Raw genomic sequence first — 20,325 nt, 5'->3', positions numbered from 1 at the left:
TCCACAGCAAAAGAATGAGGTTATTCTCTTCTAGACTATAAAGAGCCAGAGGTGTTTCTCTTTCTAGAAAATGTCTGGCTTCCTCCATGGTTAGCATATGTAGTTTAGTTTCATTCGCTTGTTTACATCCATATTCTAGTTTTTCTTAGAATAATGCCCTACCTCTTAAAAGCTAGAGTTTGAGATGGGGAAGATTTACTTCTTTTAGAAATGCCACTGGATTCCAAGATGGCAGCTAGAGGGAAGAAGCAGAAAGCAAGCCTCCTATAGTGAAATCTTGGAGAGACGCTGGAGACACATTTTGCAGGCAAAATCACTGAGAAGAGGCAAAACTTTGACCCCTCCACACCTATAGCCAGCGCATAGAATCTCCACTTCACGTTAAACAGAGAAACAAGGAGGGCCCTCGGGCCGACAGTCGCCCGTGCCCAGATGGCTTGGGAAGACGCAGACAAGCTTACTGTCAATTAGTACACTAACACTCCCTGTTTATACCTTTGAAACTTTCTTGTCTGATTCCTTGTTCTGTTTTCTTCTTCTCTGTTTATTTGTTTTTCCCTTTTCTTTAACTTCTTGCTTTCCATCTCCGCTCACCCTTCCATTCTAAATATTACCATTGTTATTATTACAAGCTAGAAAATACTTAATTGCACACAGTACAGGGACAGTAACAACACCAAAGACAATGACAGGAAGACAGAAAAAACAGGGAAACCAGTTTCCCCACAGCAAAAAATTAGTATAGGAACCAGAGGGGAATGAAGAAAACAGAAACTCAGATCCAGACTCCAAAAAAATGAAGATAAACTATGCCAAAGGAACCAATGAAGCACACAAGAATAATTTAAAAGAAGACATACTAGAGGTACTCAATTAGAATTTTATAGAGATGATACTGGATAGGGTCAACCAAAATGTACAGAAGACACTCAAGAAATTCTGAGACAACAAAAATAGAGAATTTGAAAAAGCAAAAGAAGAAATAAAGGAAACCATAGAAGCACTGTATAAACACCAAAGTGAAACAGAGAACACAATGAATAAACAGATAAATGAACTCAGGACAAAAATAGACAACATTAAAGAGGAAACCACGCAGGATATGGAAAACCTCAGAAAAAAGAATGAAACAGAACTGAAAAACAAAACGGAAGGCCAATCCAGCAGAACAGAACAAACAGAAGACAGAATCTCAGAACTTGAAGATGAAATGGTAATTAAAGGAAAAACCGAAGAACTATTAATTAAACAACTCAAGACCTGTGAAAAGAAAATGCAAGAACTCACCGACTCCATCAAAAGACCAAACTTGAGAATCATGGGCATCGAAGAATGAGAAGAGGTGCAAGCGAAGGGAATGCGTAATGTATTCAACAAAATAACAATGGAAAATTTCCCAAATCTAGAGAAAGATATTCCCGTAAGATGCAAGAGGCCTCCAGGACACCAAACAGACCAGATCAAAATAAAACTACCCCACAACATATCATCATTAAAACAACAAGTTCAGAAACTATGGAAAGAATATTGAAGGCTGTAAGAGAGAAAAAACAAGTAACATACAAAGGTAAACCCATCAAAATCACAGCAGACTTCTCAACAGAAACATTAAAAGAAGAGCGTGGGGTGAGATCTTCTGGGCACTGAATGAAAATAACTTCAACCCCAGGACACTCTACCCAGTAAAACTATCATTCAAAATAGATGGAGCAATAAAAGTTTTCCATGATAAGCAGAAACTAAAACAATATGTGACCACAAAGCCACCACTACAAAAGATTCTTCAAGGGATTCTGCACACAGAAAGTGAAACCAATTTAACCATGAAAAGACAGGCAGCACCAAACCACAGGAAGAGAAAAAGCAACACAGTAGAGAGTAACCTCCACTTAGGTACACACAATCAAACCTTCAAACAACTAAGACAACTAAATGACACGAATCACCACATACCTATCAGTACTAACACTTAATGTTAACAGACTTAATTCAGCCATCAAAAGGCACCGCTTGAAAAAATGGATTAAAAGGGAAGATCCAACAATTTGTTGCTTACAGGAGACCCATCTCACCGACAGAAATAAGCATAGGCTTAGGGTGAAAGGCTGGAAGAAGATTTACCAAGCCAATGGCCCCAGAAAACAGGCAGCACTAGCAATACTTATCTCTGACAAAGTAGACTTCAAACCTACATTGATCAAACGAGATAAAGAAGGACATTCCATACTAATAAAAGGGGAAATAGACCAAAAGGAAATAATAATCATCAACCTGTATGCACCCAATGTCAACGCACCCAATTTCATCAAACATACCCTGAAAGACCTAAAAGCATATATTAACTCCAACACAGTGGTTGTGGGAGACTTTAACACCCCATTATCATCAATAGATAGGTCATCCAAACAAAAAATCAATAAAGAATCCAAGATCTAAAATATACAATAGATCAAATGGACCTAGTTGATGTCTACAGAACATGTCATCCAACTTCTACACAATATACATTCTTCTCAGCAGCCCATGGAACCGTCTCAAAAATAGATCATATCTTAGAGCACAAAGCAATTCTCAGCAAAGATAAGAAAATAGAAATTGTACCGTGCATACTATCTGATCACAATGCAGTGAAAGTAGAACTCAACAACAAAAGTAAAGACAAAAAACATGCAAACAGCTGGAAACTAAATCACTCATTACTCAATGAACAATGGATCATCAATGAAATAAAAGAGGAAATTAAAAAGTTCCTGGAAGTCAATGAAAATGAAAACACAACCCACAGGAACCTATGGGACACAGCAAAGGCAGTCCTGAGAGGAAAGTTTATAGCCATGAGTGCATGTATTAAAAAGACTGAAAGATCCCAAATTAATAACCTAATGATACATCTCAAACTCCTAGAAAAACAAGAACAAGCAAATCCCAAAAGAAACAGAAGGAGAGAAATAATAAAAATAAGAGCTGAAATCAACGAAATAGAAACCAAAAAAACCATACAAAGAATTACTGGAACAAAAAGTTGGTTCTTTGAAAAAATAAACAAGATCAATACACCCCTGGCAAACCTGAGTAAAATGAGGAGAGAAAAAACCCAAATTAGTAGAATCAGGAATGCAAAAGGGGAGATAACAACAAACACCATGGAAGTCCAGGAAATCATCAGAGACTACTTTGAGAACCTTTATTCAAATAAATTTGAAAATTTTAATGAAATGGACAGATTTCTAGATACATATGATCATCCAAAACTGACCAAGAGGAAATTAATCACCTGAATAGATCTATAACACAAAATGAAATTGAAGCAGCAATCAAGAGTCTCCCCAAAAAGAAAAGTCCAGGACCTGATGGATTCTCTGCTGAATTCTATCAGACCTTTAAAGAAGAACTGATACCAACCCTCCTTAAACTGTTCCACGAAATAGAAAGGGAAGGAAAACTGCCAAACACATTTTATGAAGCCAGTATTACACTTATCCCAAAACCAGGCAAAGACACCTCCAAAAAGGAGAACTATAGGCCAATCTCCTTAATGAACATTGACACAAAAATCCTCAACAAAATAATGGCAAACCGAATTCAACAACACATCAAAAAGATTATTCACCACGACCAAGTAGGCTTCATCCCAGGGATGCAGGGGTGGTTCAACATACGAAAATCAATAAACGTAATAAACCACATTAACAGAACCAAAGACAAAAACCACTTGACCATCTCAATAGGTGCAGAAAAAGCCTTTGATAAGATCCAACACCATTTCATGATAAAAGCTCTAAGAAAATTAGGAATAGAAGGAAAGTACCTCAACATTATAAAAGGTATATATGACAACCCTACAGCCAGCATTATACTTAACGGAGAAAAACTGAAACCATTCCCTCTAAAATCAGGAACCAGACAAGGACCCCACTATCTTCACTCCTATTCAACATAGTACTGGAATTCCTAGCCAGAGCAATTAGGCAAGAAGAAGGAATAAAAGGAATACAAATAGGTAAAGAAACTGTCAAAATATCCCTATTTGCAGATGACATGATCCTATACCTTAAAGACCCAAAAAAACTCTACTCAGAAGCTTCTAGACATCTTCAATAGCTATAGCAAGGTAGCAGGATATAAAATCAACACAGAAAAATCATTAGCATTTCTATACACTAACAATGAGCAAACTGAAAATGAATGAAAACAATTCCATTTACAATAGCCTCAAAAAAAATCAAATACCTAGGTGTAAACCTAACAAAAGATGTGAAAGACCTCTACAAGGAAAACTATACACTTGTGAAGAAAGAGATTGAGGAAGACTATAGAAAGTGGAGAGATCTCCCATGCTCAGGGATTGGTAGAATCAACATAGTAAAAATGTCCATACTCCCTCAAGTAATCTACATGTTTAATGCGATTCCCATCAAAAGTCCAATGACATTCATTAAAAAGACTGAAAAATCTACCATGAAATTTATATGGAAACACAAGAGGCCACGAATAGCCAAGGCAATACTCAGTCAAAAGAACAATGCTGGAGGTATCACGATACCTGATTTCAAACTATATTACAAAGCAATAACAATAAAAACAGCATGGTACTGGCACAAAAACAGACATGAAGACCAGTGGAACAGAATAGAGGACCCAGATTTGAAGCCACACAACTATAACCAACTTGTCTTTGACAAAGGAGCTAAAAATATGCGATGGAGAAATAGCAACCTCTTCAACAAAAACTGCTGAGAAAACTGGTTAGAAGTCTGCAAAAAACTGAAACTAGATCCATGTATATCACCCTATACCAAGATTAACTCAAAATGGATCAAGGATCTTAATATCAGACCACAAACTCTAAAGTTGATACAGGAAAGAGTAGGAAATACTCTGGAGTTAGTACATATAGTTAAGAACTTTCTCAACGAAACTCCAGCAGCACAGCAACTAAGAGATAGCATAGGTAAATGAGACCTCATAAAACTAAAAAGCTTCTGTTTATCAAACGAAATGGTCTCTAAACTGAAGAGAACACCCACAGAGTGGGAGAAAATATTTGCCAGCTACACATCAGACAAAGGACTGATAACCAGAATATATAGGGAACTTAAAAAACTAAATTCTCCCAAAACTAATGAACCAATAAGGAAATGGGCAAGTGAACTAAACAGAACTTTCTCAAGAGAAGAAATTCAAATGGCCAAAAAGCACATGAAAAAATGCTCACCATCTCTAGCAATAAAGGAAATGCACACTAAGATTCCACCTCACCGGTTAGAATGGCCATCATTAGCAACACCACCACCAACAGGTGTTGGCGAGGATGTGGGGAAAAAGGAACCCTCGTACACTGTTGGTGGGAATGTAATCTAGTACAACCACTCCGGAAAAAAATTTGGAGGCTACTTAAAAAGGTAAACATTGATCTACTATTTGATCCAGCAATACCACTTTTGGGGATATACCCAAAAGACTGTGACACAGGTTACTCCAGAGGCACCTGCACACCCATGTTTATTGCAGCACTATTCACAATAGCCAAGTTATGGAAACAGCCAAGATGCCCCAGCACTGACGAATGGATTAAGAAAATGTGGTATCTATACACAATGGAATTTTATGCCGCCATGAAGAAGAATGAAATGTTATCATTCGCTGGTAAATGGATGGAATTGGAGAACATCATTCTGAGTGAGGTTAGCCTGGCATAACAGACCAAAAATCGTATGTTCTCCCTCATATGTGGACATTAGATCAAGGACAAACACAACAAGGGGATTGGACTATGAGCACATGATAAAAGCGAGAGCACACAAGGAAGGGGTGAGGATAGGTAAGACACCTAAAAAACTAGCTAGCATTTGTTGCCCTTAACGCAGAGAAACTAAAGCAGATACCTTAAAGCAACTGAGGCCAATAGGAAAAGGGGAACAGGTACTAGAGAAAAGGTTAGATCAAAAGGAATTAACCTAGAAGGTAACACCCACGCACAGGAAATCAATGTGAGTCAATGCCCTGTATAGCTATCCTTATCTCAACCAGCAAAAACCCTTGTTCCTTCCTATTATTGCTTATACTCTCTCTACAACAAAATTAGAAATAAGGATAAAATAGTTTCTGCTGGGTATTGGGGGGGGAGAAGGAGGGGGCGGAGTGGGTGGTAAGGGAGGGGGTGGGGGCAGGGGGGAGAAATGACCCAAGCCTTGTATGCACATATGAATAATAAAATAATTTAAAAAAAAGACTTGGGGATTAGATGACAGTACTGTATAAATGTAAAACGCACAACTTTTGATAATTTTATTGTGTTATGTAAGCACTCTAACCCTTGAGTCATGCCTGGACCAATAATTGGTAAAGCGAGATAAAACATATGGAAGCTCAAAAAAACAAATGAATGAGGACCTGGAAACCTTGTGTTCTCAAATGTGGGGCAGAGGGACAGAGAACAGCAGATGCTGGCACAGAAAGAAGCTTGAGGGTGAATCCATACATAACGTGGTAGCATGGGAGATGACGAGCTGGCTCAGGACTAAGAAAAGATACTCACAGTTTAAGTGGCAGAAGATATTGGCGTGGAATGTCTTAGGGAATTGGAAGTCTGCTCAGATAGTGACTTCAAAAAGTGTATTGTAGGATGGGTAGGGAAGAGAGTGTGGCCAAGGATGGACCAATTGCATAAAGAAATGGTAGTAAGTAGCTGAATGTTTGGAGGTAGGAGATAAAAAAACTGAGAATGAGAGAGAAAAACCACAGAATGTCTCAAGCAGAGGAGTAAAATATAAATAATTCTTTCACTGTTAGGAAGTCAGCAATGGCCAATTTTGATGGATACTTTAGAATTTTCCTAATGATTACAAGAAACAGAAAGACAAAAAAGTATTTGGATAAATGATCTATTACATCTACAATGTTAAGGTTACCTAAAAACAAATTCTAGACTACTGCTTGGTAGGTGATTATGATCGGTGCTATAGTTTGGACATTAAATGTCTCCCAAAGGTTTGGTGCATAGGGTGGCACTGCTGGGAAGTTGCTGAACCCTAGGGATGTGAGCAGAGTGAGAAGCCTTGAAGTCAATGGGGGTGTGACTTGTTTCCTGGTCATGAAGTGAGTGGCTTTATTCTATCACATATTTCTAACATCAAGTTCTGCCCTACCATAGGCCCAAAGCAATAGGGTCAACCAATAGTGGACTAGAATTCCAAAACTATAAGCAAAATAAACCTTTTATATCTTTATAAACTGATTATTTCAGGTGTTTTGTTATAGTGATGGAAAGCTAATACATCAAGATACCAGTGAAGAATCAGAAGGAGTTACCCTCCCAAGCCTCTCACTGAGGTTATTAGATTGCTTAACCTTTCATGATATCCTCTATCTCTAACCCAGGATTCCCGGGAGTTACGAGGCATGGGGACAGAGGCAGGTGTATGGTTAGCAGGTCTGCTTTTAGGCATGGGGTCTGTATGTGACTGTGTTACCATGCACTAGTGATAACTACTATCATTCTGCTGCAGAACCAAAGTGCACTCCAGCGCGGTGAGGTATCTGCGTCATTACTGAATCTACTCATGAGAATTACTTACTAAGAGAAAGTATGAACTGACTTACACGTGTGACAGAATGCCAGCTTTCTAATCCTATCCCTGCCGATTCAGCACTTACACAATCCACAGGAAAATTAAAAGTAATTCTCCAGCTGGCACTGTCTTTGGTACATTCTGAGTTCCTGTAAGAGCTTCTGATTTTCATCTTGTAGCTTGTTCCTGCTTAGTGCTATTTCACTCACAGCTGACTTTAATTTTTCAATGATGAATTCATCTCTTTCTTTGGTTTCACAACTGGAATCCGCTTCACAAACCAAATGAGGCATTTCAGAGCTGCTGTCTTCAGTGCACTGTTTTTTACCATTTAGTTGAGTTTGGTAATTTTGCACCTGTTTCTGAGAAATATGAGAACTGAATGAATTAAGTGAAGAACATTATATTTAAACTTACACAGAATAAAAGAATGAAAGAATCAATAAAATATCTTTTTTTGGTGGTACTGGAGTGTGAACTCAGGGCCTTGGGCTTATTAGGCAGGTGCTCTACCACTTAAGCTACACCTCCAGTTCTTTAAGTATGTTTTGTAACAATGGAGTTGGGCTTGAAGAATGCAGTGCTGTTTGTTCTAAAAACCTCAATTTCAGGCAGTACAAAATGTATTTTTATAATCTTACTGCTAAATTGTAGAGTAGGGAAGGGTAGAAAAGAGAGGTAGAAAAATCTTACTAAGCAAGAAAGAAAATCTAGAAGCTGCCAAAAGAAAAGATTTATGAATTCAATTATGCTCTAGTTGAAAAATGTCTTTATGACCAAAAATAAGCAAAACAGAATGAAATGAATTGTAGGGAAAAAGTTTGCTAACACACATAAAAAGGTTTAATGATTCCTTATGTATACTACTTCCACACATCAATAAGAAGTACAAATGCCACAAAAGGAAAACAAGCAGAGCATGAACAGACCACGCAGAAGAGAAGTTTTTGTGAGTTTTTGAGACAGGGTCTCACTATGTTGCTCAGGATGGCTTCAACCTTGTGATCCTCTGATCTCTGCCTCCTGAGTGGTAGGATTATAGGCGTGAACCACCATGCCCGAATGAAGACATACAGTGGAATTTTTAATAGCATCATGCTTTCAGACGTGTAGACTATATTTGTCATTAGAGATTACAAGTGTTGGTGATTGTACCCACCAGTGGACTTACTCTGGTTATTTTCCTTACATTTATGTTTCAATTTGTAAATAAATTACATGCTGAATGGCAAAGATGGCAATATTTAGCCTCTATTTTTTCTAATTTAGAGAAAAGTGTTAGATAATTTACCTGAAATTGATTACCTTTTTCAGACAGTAGTTTTTGTTGAGCATCTAAAGAAACCAGGTGCGTCTGATATAGTATCTCTTGCTTGTCCCATTCTCTTGATTTTGCTCTAAATTCCTTTGAAAAGTGGGGAGACAAACACAAATTGAAGAACATTATTCATTTAAAGGGCTCCTTTCATTTGTGTGTCTGGGTCCTGAGGGAGAAAAAGTAAGTTCACTCTTTAACCTAGTAGGAAAACAGCTAAGCAAAAATGTATCAAATCAGCATGTTGGATCTGTGACTACGACTGAGCATCCCTTATCTGAAATGCTGGGACTAGAGTGTTTCAGATTCTGGAATATTTGCCTGCACACAATGAGACACCTTAGAGATGCAACCCAAGCTGAAACACAAAATTCATTTGTTTCCCACGTACCTTACACACACTAGCTCGAAGCTAATTTTATACAATATTTTTAGTGTGCCTGTGTTTTGACTGTAACTTACATGAGATCAGGTGTGGAATCTTCCACCTGTGGCATTATGCCAATATTCAATAAGGTTTGGGATTGTGGGGCTTTTGGAATTTCAAATATTACCCTGCAAGATGTAAAATTTGCAGGACTTCTAAAGAGAAAACCCAGGACTTCCTACAAAGTTTCTGCAATAGTGTAGCTTAAGGGCTATGATCCCAGACCTTATTTTTCTCTGGTATTAAAGATATTTGGGGCAGAAATACAGTTAATGGAAGAGTATGATGGGATACATGAAACGGGACCAAGACAACTAGACAGGAGGAAAGACAAAGGGCAGATCTGGGGTGCAATATGAAAAGTAAGAGAAAGGCCAGCCCAAAAGTTCCTAAAAGTCTCTAATCTTTGTCATTGAAAGGTGGAAAACCATTACCAGACAATAAGTAGGATAAATAGGATTGTTGGCTGGGGATGGTGGTGCTGCAGTTTAGGGTTTGAGAAGAATGAAAGAAATTGAGACCTCTATCTCAACAAATATGTCGGGCATAGTGCCTCACAGCTGTAGACCAAGCTATGTAGGAGGCATACATAGGAATATTGCTGTCTGAAGCCAACCCAGGCAAAAAGTGAGACCCTATTCAAAAAACTAACTAAAGCCGGTAAGGGCAGGGGATGTGGCTCAAGGGGTAGAGCACCTGCCTAGCAAGCGCAAGGCTCTGAGTTCAAACCCCAGTACTGCCAATAGATAGACAGACAGACAGCAGCACTATCTATCTATAGGTGGGAAGCCCTGCTGAAGTCAGACTATAGGATTTTATGGTAGAATCCATGAGCCACTCATAACCTGCAGCAGGGATATTAAAGCATATAGCTGAAGGGGGTGCTGTTTCTCGCACTCCCTCCCTTGCTGGAGCGAGGCTTTCTCTCGTGCTCCTTGGTTATTTCTGGACCTAACTGGGTTTAACTGGGGGCGACTGGAGATTTGAGAAAAGACACAGGATAGACAGACAGACAGAAAGCTGGGGTCAGGTGTGTTGTACACTCGGCTGGAAATGCACAACCCTCATTGCTTCTTTTCTCTATCTTGATTTTTTAAGGCCTTACTTCTTGTAGTTCTTTAAAATCTTGCTTCTAAAGTCTTCTTTAAAACCTTGCTTAAAACCTCTTTCCTTAGGCTCCCACTGTCCCATGTTTGCTCTTAGCTTATCTTTAGCTTAATTGCCCTTCAAGTCTTTTGCCCCCAGGCTTGCACTATCCCATCTCTCTCAAAGCCTCAGTGCTCAAACTTGCAAACCAGCAGCCACAAAACTGCACATACCTAACTCTTAAGGTCTCGTCCTTAAGACTTGCACTGTGCACTGTCCCATGTTCTCTTTGGCTTTTCTTTAGCTCTCCTAAGGTCTATGTATGAAGTTCTTTCTCAGCCTTGCTTTCTGTTAAAGTTCTGTTAAAGTTCTGGGTGCAGACTTTCTATCAACCCCTCTTTAGCATTTTCCCTTCAACAACTCTTTTCCCTTCAGCAATTTTTCCCTTCAATAATTCTTTTCCCTTCCAAAAGCTTCCTTCACCAAAAGGCCCAAAGTAAAAGCTTCCTCCCAGTATTCAAAAGCGAAAAGCCCCCCAAAGCAAAAAGCCAAAAGCCAAGCAAAAAGTCCAAAAGCCCAAAGTAAAGCCCCAAAAAGCAAAAGCCCCTCTTCCTCCTTTAGGGGTCTTTTAAAGCAGAAAACTGGGTGGAGCCACAGGAAGGGGTGTGACATTGCAACAGGAGAAACGTGTGTTCCTGCTTCTCTGAACGCAACTTAGGAGATGAAGCTCTTCTGCCTTTCCCTGTTTCATGGCAGGGGCTGTGCCTATCTCTGCCTACATGTAAAAGAAATTAACTGCATCTTGATTTGCTTGTGTCCAGTTCTCATAGGCTTTAATCTGCTCCCCACATATAGGGAAGGAAAAGAGTCGGTGTTTGTTTTCTAAGCTGGAAAGTTAAAAAGCTGAGAATAAGGGCATCTGTGACACAGCAAACTAAGATTTCAGACATTCTGGGTGAAATAGAGCAACTTAATTGGAGTTGCGCTATGCCTTTAAAGAAAACCCTGAAACGTCAAGTCCTGCTCTGAACACTATTGTGAGGCTACCTTAGGATTTAAGTGCCTAAGAGTTAAATGGCCATTAAAAGATTTATTAGATATGTGCTGTAACTGACCCCAGGGGTGTCCTTCAATTTCACTCAACAGCTGCAGTTTCTTTGAACGTTTTTCGGCTCTCCCAAAATACTGATATATATAAAAGATGCATAAATCAAAGTGATGTTTGAATTCATGAAGTGCTGGAAGGGAGGAAACTGTACTCAACAGAGGATGGTTGGCAATGGTGTTTGTTACCACCATGTGCACGCCTCCGCATGCACTAGAAACTGACACCTCAGTGCCCCCCATGAAATCAATCTTTATGACGCCTGAAGAAACTAAGAAAACATATCTCACCTCTAATTTTTGGCTCAAATTGCTCAGTTCAAACGGCATGTCTTCTCTGTGAGGAAACTCTTTTCGGTGAGCTTTGTTTTGCTTCATCTGATGTAATCTCAGTTTTTCAAAGTTGCTTGTTAGCTTAGAAAACTGTAATAGAAAAACACTAACATTTTACTATCAGCATTTCTTTCTAGCTTGAGCTCACCATGCTTCTTCTTGTGTATCTCTGAAAATTTAAGGCATGATGACAAAGTTCAATAAAGCTTAACTGTTCCAATTAGTGAGACAGAACCGTTTATTAAAATTAAATTACTGAAGCTGAACAGGATTTGGCCTTGATGTAAATTTGGGACTTCATTGACTTCACACTTAAATAACGATTCACTTGATAAATGTTTTGTTCAGTTTTGTCTTAACCATATATAGCAAAGTTCACAATTAAAACATTTTTTTCTTACTTTTATTTAGTGCCATCTTGTGTTGACAATTTTAATTTTGGCAACTCAATATATAAAATAACCAGCTTAAGACAACATAGAAAAAAATGATGACGATGAAGCCAAGGAGGAGAGAGAGACTCAATGTGTCTGCTGCATTTCCTCCATTGCACTGGGTAGACACGTGGGCAGGTGAGCTACCTCTTGGTTTTCATCATTTAACTATCTTGTAAACAGTGGCTAATTAAAAATAATAAAATAACCAGCATAGACCTTAACTAAGAAACTGAATAGTTGATGTAAAAGGTAACACTTCTATAAGCAGCACTGAGGAAATTTCCATATATCTGCTTCCAAATGTATTTTAGTTATACTTTTTATGCTGAAATAGCTACAGGTTCCAAGGAAGTTGCAAAGTTACACAGAGAGGTTCTGGGCCCATTTCACAAGTTTCTCCACATGTGTACATCTTAATGAACTACCGTACATTATCAAACCCAACAATTTGAAATCGGTCCTATATCTGTGTGTATACCCTCGGCCATTTATCACGCGTAGAGCTGAGCGACCACAATCAAACCAAGATACAGAACTCAGGCCAGAGGTGTAGCTCAGGGGCACAGCTTACATGAGGTCAGGGGCACCAAGAGAGAGAAAGAGAGAGAGAGAGGGAGAGATAGTGAGAGAGATTCACAGAACTATTCTATCATCACAAAGGTCAATCTCCTGCTACCTGCTGAGAGCCACACACATCCCCCTCGTCCTCCTGCTCCTAGTTTCTGGTAACCAGTAATGTCTTTCCATTTTGGTAACTGTCATCTTGGGAATATTATAAAATAGTACATAATGTGTATATGACCCTCTGCGATTGGAGCTTTTCATTCGGCTTAATGTCCTCAAGGTCCACGCCCATATCATTAGTGATTCCTCTTTAGTGCTGAGTATTTCATTGTATGAATGCATCACAGTGTGTTTAACCATTTACATACTGAGACTTTGTTTCCAGCTTTTGCCTATTACAAATAAAGTTATGAATAATTGTGTCTACTTTATCTGATATTAAAGTAGCTACTTTTGCATTTTTTGCCTCATATGATTTCTTATGAAATGTATTTCACTTACCCTAAAATTCACCTGAACAGATTCCATTGCATGTATATACCACGGTTTGTTTACCATTCATCAGTTGTTGGGCATTTGAGTTCTTTCACTTCAGGGAAAGTATGAAGAACATGCAAGTTTTTGTGTGGCTATGTGCTTTCATTCCTCATGAATTTATACTTAGGAGTGGAACTGCTGCATTCTATAGGAACTCTAACTTTTGCAGAATCTGCTGAACTGTTTTCCCGAGGGGCGCCCCACTTCATATACCTGCTCACGATGTACTGGGTTGCAGTTTCCCCGTATCCTCATCAACACTTGATAGTGTTTTTATTACAGCCTTCCCCAAGGTGTGCGGGGGGCTTCTCACTGTGGCTCTGATTTATGTTTCCCTAATGACTAGTGGTGTTCAGTAGTTTTGCATGTGCTTATTGACCATCCATGTATCTTATTGGAGAGCTGTCTATTCAAATCTGTCTTTTTATTGTTGATCAGTGAGCTATGGCTTGGATTTGGTCAGAGTGTGTCCCACATACAAAAGCTCATTGCCGAGAATTGGTTCTCAGTGTGTGCTGTTGAGAGGTGGCGGAGCCTTTAGCAGGTAGTGCCTAACAGGCGATCTTGTCATTGGGTTGCTATACTTGGAAGGCATTATTGTAGTTTCATCAGACCGTTGTTACTTTCTGAGAGAGTGGGCTGTTATAAAAAGAGCAAGTCTGACTCCTGAGTCTCTCTAGCTTCCTGTCTTGACATGTGATTACGCTCATACAAATTCTCGCCACTGTCATGTCATCAACTGTATTCTAACAGTCAGAGGAGCCCCCACGAGGGGCCAAACAGGGAGGTTATGGGGTTTTCTGATCTAGGACTTTCAGTCTCCAAAACTGTGAGCTACATTAAACCTCTTAAAAATGCTCAGCCTCAGGTATTTTATCATAGCAACAGAAAATGAATACAAGCAGTGAATGTTATTTTTATATTATACACGATTTACAAATATTTTTTCCATTCTGTATGCTGTTTTTCATTCTGCAGATGGTGCTCTTTGAAGCTTGAAAAATTCTGATAGTCAAGTTTATCTAATATTTTTGTTGTTTGTGAATACGTAAGTAACCATTGCCTAATACAAGGTCACAAAGGTTTGCTCCCATGTTTTCCTCTACAAATTTTATAGACTTAGCTTTTGCATTTTTATCAAGGTTTAAGGCAAGGGCCCAACCTAATTCTTTAGCATGTGGATATCTGGTTGTCCCTGTGCATTTGTTGAAAAGACTTGTCTTTTTCCACTGAATCATCCTGGAACCACTTGTGTTTTCTCTTAATATTTGCATGCATATTTTTCAATCTTTTTACTTACAGCTTGCCTATTTAACTATAGTTGAAGTGAGTGTCTGGAACAGAGCATAGAGTTGGGTCATTTAAAAAATTTACTCCTCTATTACTTTATTTTAATTGGTTTATTTAGACAATTTCTATTTAATGTAATTATTGATTTGTTAAGTTTAAGCTTGACTTTCTTGTTTTGTTTTCTGTTTTTTCTGCAGTTTGGGATTTCTGTTTTCACATTCTTCTTTTCCTTGGACTTTATTGTGATGTACATCTTTCTGTAGTTTTAGCGGTTGTCTTGGTATTACACGGTACTTACGTGATTTATCGCAGTCTACTGGCATTGGTATTTTCTCAATTCAAATGTAGAAATCTTACTGTTCTTTATCCTTCCAATTTATAACATAATTGTCCTAAGTATTTCCTCTACACACATTATAGACATTGTTATGCATTTTTTGGTGGTACTGGTGTTTGAACTCAGGACCACATGCTAGGCATGTTCTCTACCACTTAAAGTCACTCTGCCAGCCCATTATAGTTTTTTTAAGCCAGCAATTTAGAAAATTAAAGAACAGAAGGCAAGTTTATTGCCATTTATTCTTGTTTTCACTTTGTCCTGTTTTCTTTTTCATTTCTGATGTCTCAAGATTCCTTCTTTATCATTTCTTTTCTGTAAAGAGAACTTCCTTTTAGCCATTGTTTTAGGATAAGTCTTCTGGTGACAAATGCTCTCAGTTTTACTTCTTTTGACAATGTCTTGATTTCTCCTTCATTCCTAAAGGATATTTTTGCTGAACATAGCATTCTTGGTTGATAATTCTGTTTTTCAGCTCTTGAAATACATTGTGCCACTTCCTTGGCCTCCATGATTTGGGATGTGAAATCTATGCGCATAAGTAAGATGTCATTTCTCTCTTGCTGCCTCCAAGGCTTATTATTTGTTTTTGTTTTGGGAACTTTGACTGTAGTGTGTTTGCCATACATTTCCTTGGGTTTATCCTGTTGGAGGTTGACTCAGCGTCTTGAATCTACAGGTTTCCATTTTTGCCAAATTTTGGAACTTTATAGGCATTATTTCAATACTTTTTTTACCCCCTTTCTCCTCTCCTTCTGGGATTCGATGACATGAATTTTAGTCTTTCTATTGCTCACATCAGGCAGTTTCTCTTGTACTATCTATGAAGTAATGGATCTTTTCCTTTTCTTCTCTATCTTACTTCTGAGCCCTTCCACTGAATTTTTGGATTATTGTATTTTTCAGTTAGAAAGTATCATTTCTTTTCTAGAGTTTTCTAATTTTTCCCTAATTTCAAGCATGTTTTTAATTGCTCATTGAAGCATTTTTATAATATCTGCTTTAAAGTCCTCATCTTTCATTTACTTCTTACATCTGTGCTACCTTGGCACTGGCATCTGTTGGTTATGCTTTCTCATTAAAGATCTTCCTGTTTCTTGCTATCATAATAGACCTCCTACTGAAACATGGACATTTGGGGATATTATGTCATGAGACTCTGAGTTTTAATTAAATATTGTGTTTTAGCAGGCCTTTTCTGACAAATCTTGGCAGGGAAAATGGAGGGCCGTCTTGTTACTGCCACATGGCAGTGGAGGTCCAGAGCTTAACTTGCCTTCAGTTGGTACCCAGGGGCAGGTGCTCCTTATTGCCACTGAGTAGGAGTTTGGCCTCCCCACAGGTCTTTGGCTGACATTGCTGTAAGTGGAGGGGCATGGATGCCTTGTCACTGCTTCTCACGTGGCTTTCAGTGATACTGTAGTGGAGGTGAGGAATGGCCTTGTTACTACTATGCTGTGGAGACTCTCCACAAGGCTTCCTCTGATACCACCTTAGAGAGTAAGGGGAGAGGCAGCTCATTACAAAATGGCTGGCATATAAACCCAGGCTCCACATGGTTCTCACTGATCCCATTGGCTAGGGAAGGCCTTGTCTCCCTACCCAGTCTTCCAGGCACCTCTCAAGCGGAGGGCCTGGGCTACCTTGTTCTAGCTTGGAGAGGGTGGAAGTCCACTGCTAAATTGGTGGAGGTGGAGTTATATTTTTTTCTGTGGTGTTTGGCTGGAGCAGAGTGGTTATTATCTACAAATGTTTTATCTTTTTAGACATCTCCTTCCTGGTCTTTTGGTTAGAGACAACAGACCTTCTTTAGGGCTCTTTTTGTGAATTTGTTTGTACCTACTGATGTGTCTCGGTTGCTTACTTCTGTGTTAAGCAGTCTGGAGTGTGTGAAACAAAAAAAAAAAAAATCCCAGTGAACTCACCCCCGTGTCATTGTTTTGGTTCCTAAGGTTCCTAAACAGTCTGTCCCTTCTTTCCACTTTCTACTGTCTTCTTATGTTGTTTAATAAATAATGTCTAGGATTTTTAACTGCATTTAGTAGGAAGATAGAGAAAAGTACATCTAGTTGTCTTTTCAGAAGCAGAAGTCTAAATACAAGTATACATTGTATTTGATATTTATTTCTGTTACTGATTTATTTATGTTATCTGTAGGGAAAAACAAAGTTGATTGACTTAAAATTTTAAATGCATGAAACTTGGCCAGGAAAAAACTGTATGTAGTTTAATAATCCAACCTGCAGTTTAGTGGCAGTTAACTGAATTGCAGGTGAAATGTCTAGAAAGATTAAGCTAGTCTCAGAAGATCATACCAATTAAGTGACATCCAATGCTTTATATTCCAGTCTTAATGGATGAATCTCTTCCCTGAAAATGTACTTATAGAGGAGCACTAACTACTTTGGGCTTCTTTATCTAGATTCTCACATGTGAAATCTTCGCAGTCCAAGAAAAGTTGGTTATAAAGTGTAATTTCATAACCAAACCATATTCCCCATTTTGATTCACTTACAAGGTTAAGCAACGATACAGCATCTGCATCTGAGATGCTCAGGTGATTACTGTCCTGTGTGATATCTGAAGGAGAGGAGGTGACCTTGCCAGCACAGTGGGAAGCTACAGGGATGAGTAAGACAGAAATCAGTATCTGTCACGTGCTGCAGCACAAGCATGGTCACCTATGAACTATCCCACCAAGTACAGCCAGTTTTATTCTTTCAATTACCTATTTCATAACAGCAAACTTACATATTTTAAACTGCTGTAGAGTTAAGGGCATTTCTGTTAGGTAGCAATAATCACAAAAGCTAATTGTTTTTTGTTGTTGTCATATAGCTATGGATTATAATTTAATTAATAAGTAAGTCTACGGAGAAACAGAAAGCTGTTTATCTAGCAGTGTAATAACAGCGAAGGGCACAGAAGACAGATGGAGCTAACAATCTAGTAAGAGAGAAAAAATCAGCATACATAAAATAGCAAAAGACAGGGTTGAATGTGATTAAAATACAAAGACTTTTGCTTGCATTGAAAACAAGCAGCTTAAATAAAATTAAGACAGTTTTACAGGCCAAAGTATACATCAATGCATAATATTAAATTTTAATACGTTTTCTTACTTGAGCTTTTAGGGCTTGTAGTTGTCCTTCATAATTCTGAGTCATAGCCAAATTACATTTTTCTAGACTGTCCAACTTCTGTCGAAGTAATCCCACCTACATGAAAAATCAAATTTAATTTTGGTTTTTCTAAATTTTGCCTGACAAAATCAGAAAATGTACAGAAGAGAAGCACAATACAAATAAAACCATGTGCCAAACCAAGAATAAATATTTGTGCTGTGGTTCTTAAAATAGCTATCAATAATTAAATTCACAAAGTCCAAACACCACTAGCACTATTCTTCGAGGTACGCATTAGGACAGTGCATGTGGCTGCTGAACAAAAGATCCTTATCACTAACACGTTTTAAATGAAGAGTTAGAATTTACTTTGCACTATCTTTTGGGGAAGCTGTGCCATCCTCACTCAGGCAAAACTTCTACTAGCACAATTCATATTTGTTTTTCTTTTTAGGCTCCACTGTCTGCAAGGCCAGCTCTGCTTTAGTGGGTACCATGAAGAACAGTTGTTAAGGATTTGGCTTATTGAATTTGTCTACTTAATTATAGGGAAGCCATGTGTTTACATGCCTGTGTCATTACGGAATAGAAGTGAGAGAAAAAGTCCTTGCATATGCCAGGACTGGTGGCCTGCCTTGATTGTGAGGGGAAACTAGATAACAATGACTGAAGCAACCAGGAACATAGCTAGCAATGCCAAAAACTAAGTTCCACCAAAAAGCCAATAAAGGTAGAAATATGGCTGATAAGTATGTTAACTGATGATGTTTTAATATATGATTAGTAAACATTTCTCTTATGCCTCATCCAAAAGAAAAATCCAGAGACATGAAGTCCATGTTAACTAAGCCCGATGATTTTCCAGGACTCTGTAGGTCAGAGAGCTTTCACTCATTCTTCTAGAGGCAGCAGACTGGCAGTGACCAGCCCTGCAGCGGCTGGGGGCACTCCCTCAGTGGGCGCTTCAGGCACACACGCACACACATTTTCCAAGTCTGGTCTCCTTTGTTCTACAATCACTTCTTTCTTTTTTAAATACTGCCTATCTATTTTCTTGTTATTTATATGGTACTGGGGTTTGAACTCAGGACCTTGCACTTGCTAGGTAAGTGCTCTACCATTGAGCCATGCCCCAGCTCCTACAATCAATTCTTGACATCTAATTTTCAGGAAATATTCTTCTACCGGATCAGAAGAGGTAAATAATGCCTTGAACTCTGCTCTAACAAAGACATGGTTTTGTCTACTTTCGACCACTTCTTTGTTTCTATAGCAGTAAAATAATTCAAACAATATTTGTTTCACATGTATATTAAATGTTTACTTTTGTAGATGGCACACACACTATAGCTCTGTCTTTACCAGTAAATGTCTATGGACTGATTTGATATCATACCTGTAATATACTACTGGCTGACGGAATTTTAAGTGATAAATGTTTAATGCTGATGCCTAAGAAAAGTATCCATAGTGGAAAACGTAGCCTGGTGGGTAAACACCATTTGAGAGAGTCTGACAGGCTGTACTTCATTCACACAGGTAGTTGGTACCTCTTGGCCTTTCTGATCCAAGCACGTCTGTGCATTTGCCAGCTCTTGATCGCGAAGGTCCAGTCGTGTCTCCAAAGCCCGCATCTTCCTTTCCCAGTCCAATTTTTTGTTGCTTACCATAATGTCAATTTGTTCCATTAGTTCCTGAAGCTCAGCCTCTCAAGGGGACGCTCTAGCAATTATAGAAAAGCAGAATACATTTTAAAAGAATGAAATGTGAGGGCAAGAAAAACTACTATACTTCATAGCTTGGTCATTTCCTCAAATTGTTCAATTATTTAGGAAAAAGTCCAAAAGCTAGATACTAATTTTTAAAATTAAAACTAAAAGTAATTTCAGAACTAATAGTGTACATACACTTAATTTTAAAAAATAACCTTTTTTATTTTTATTTTTTTTGTCTTAAATTAAGGTCATAACTTTTGATATGTTATTTTAATAAAATAATTACTTGTGTCAGAAGTAACAAGTAATCAAAGACCCACTGATTTATGGAGAGTTTCTGGTTATACTCACTGCATATCAATTATACATTAATCTGTGTAATTGTTAGAATGCTATGTCACTTTGAACATATAGGTATAACTTATATGTTTTTTAAACATCATCACAAAAATAAAAACTAGAAAGTGCAATATGTTATATGCCA

At 38.3% G+C, this 20,325-nt stretch overlaps 1 pseudogene; it reads right to left on the bottom strand.

Annotated features, from left to right (window-relative positions):
• LOC109679540 (deuterosome assembly protein 1-like) overlaps positions 1-19,841 on the bottom strand; it is a 67,735-nt pseudogene extending 47,894 nt beyond the window's left edge.
• Between the last annotated feature and the right edge of the window lie 484 nt (positions 19,842-20,325).

Source organism: Castor canadensis, chromosome 1 (genome assembly GCF_047511655.1).
Source record: "Castor canadensis chromosome 1, mCasCan1.hap1v2, whole genome shotgun sequence".
NCBI lineage: Eukaryota > Metazoa > Chordata > Mammalia > Rodentia > Castoridae > Castor > Castor canadensis.
Note: the sequence above shows the minus strand (reverse complement) of the source record. Positions and strands in the feature narration are given on the sequence as shown.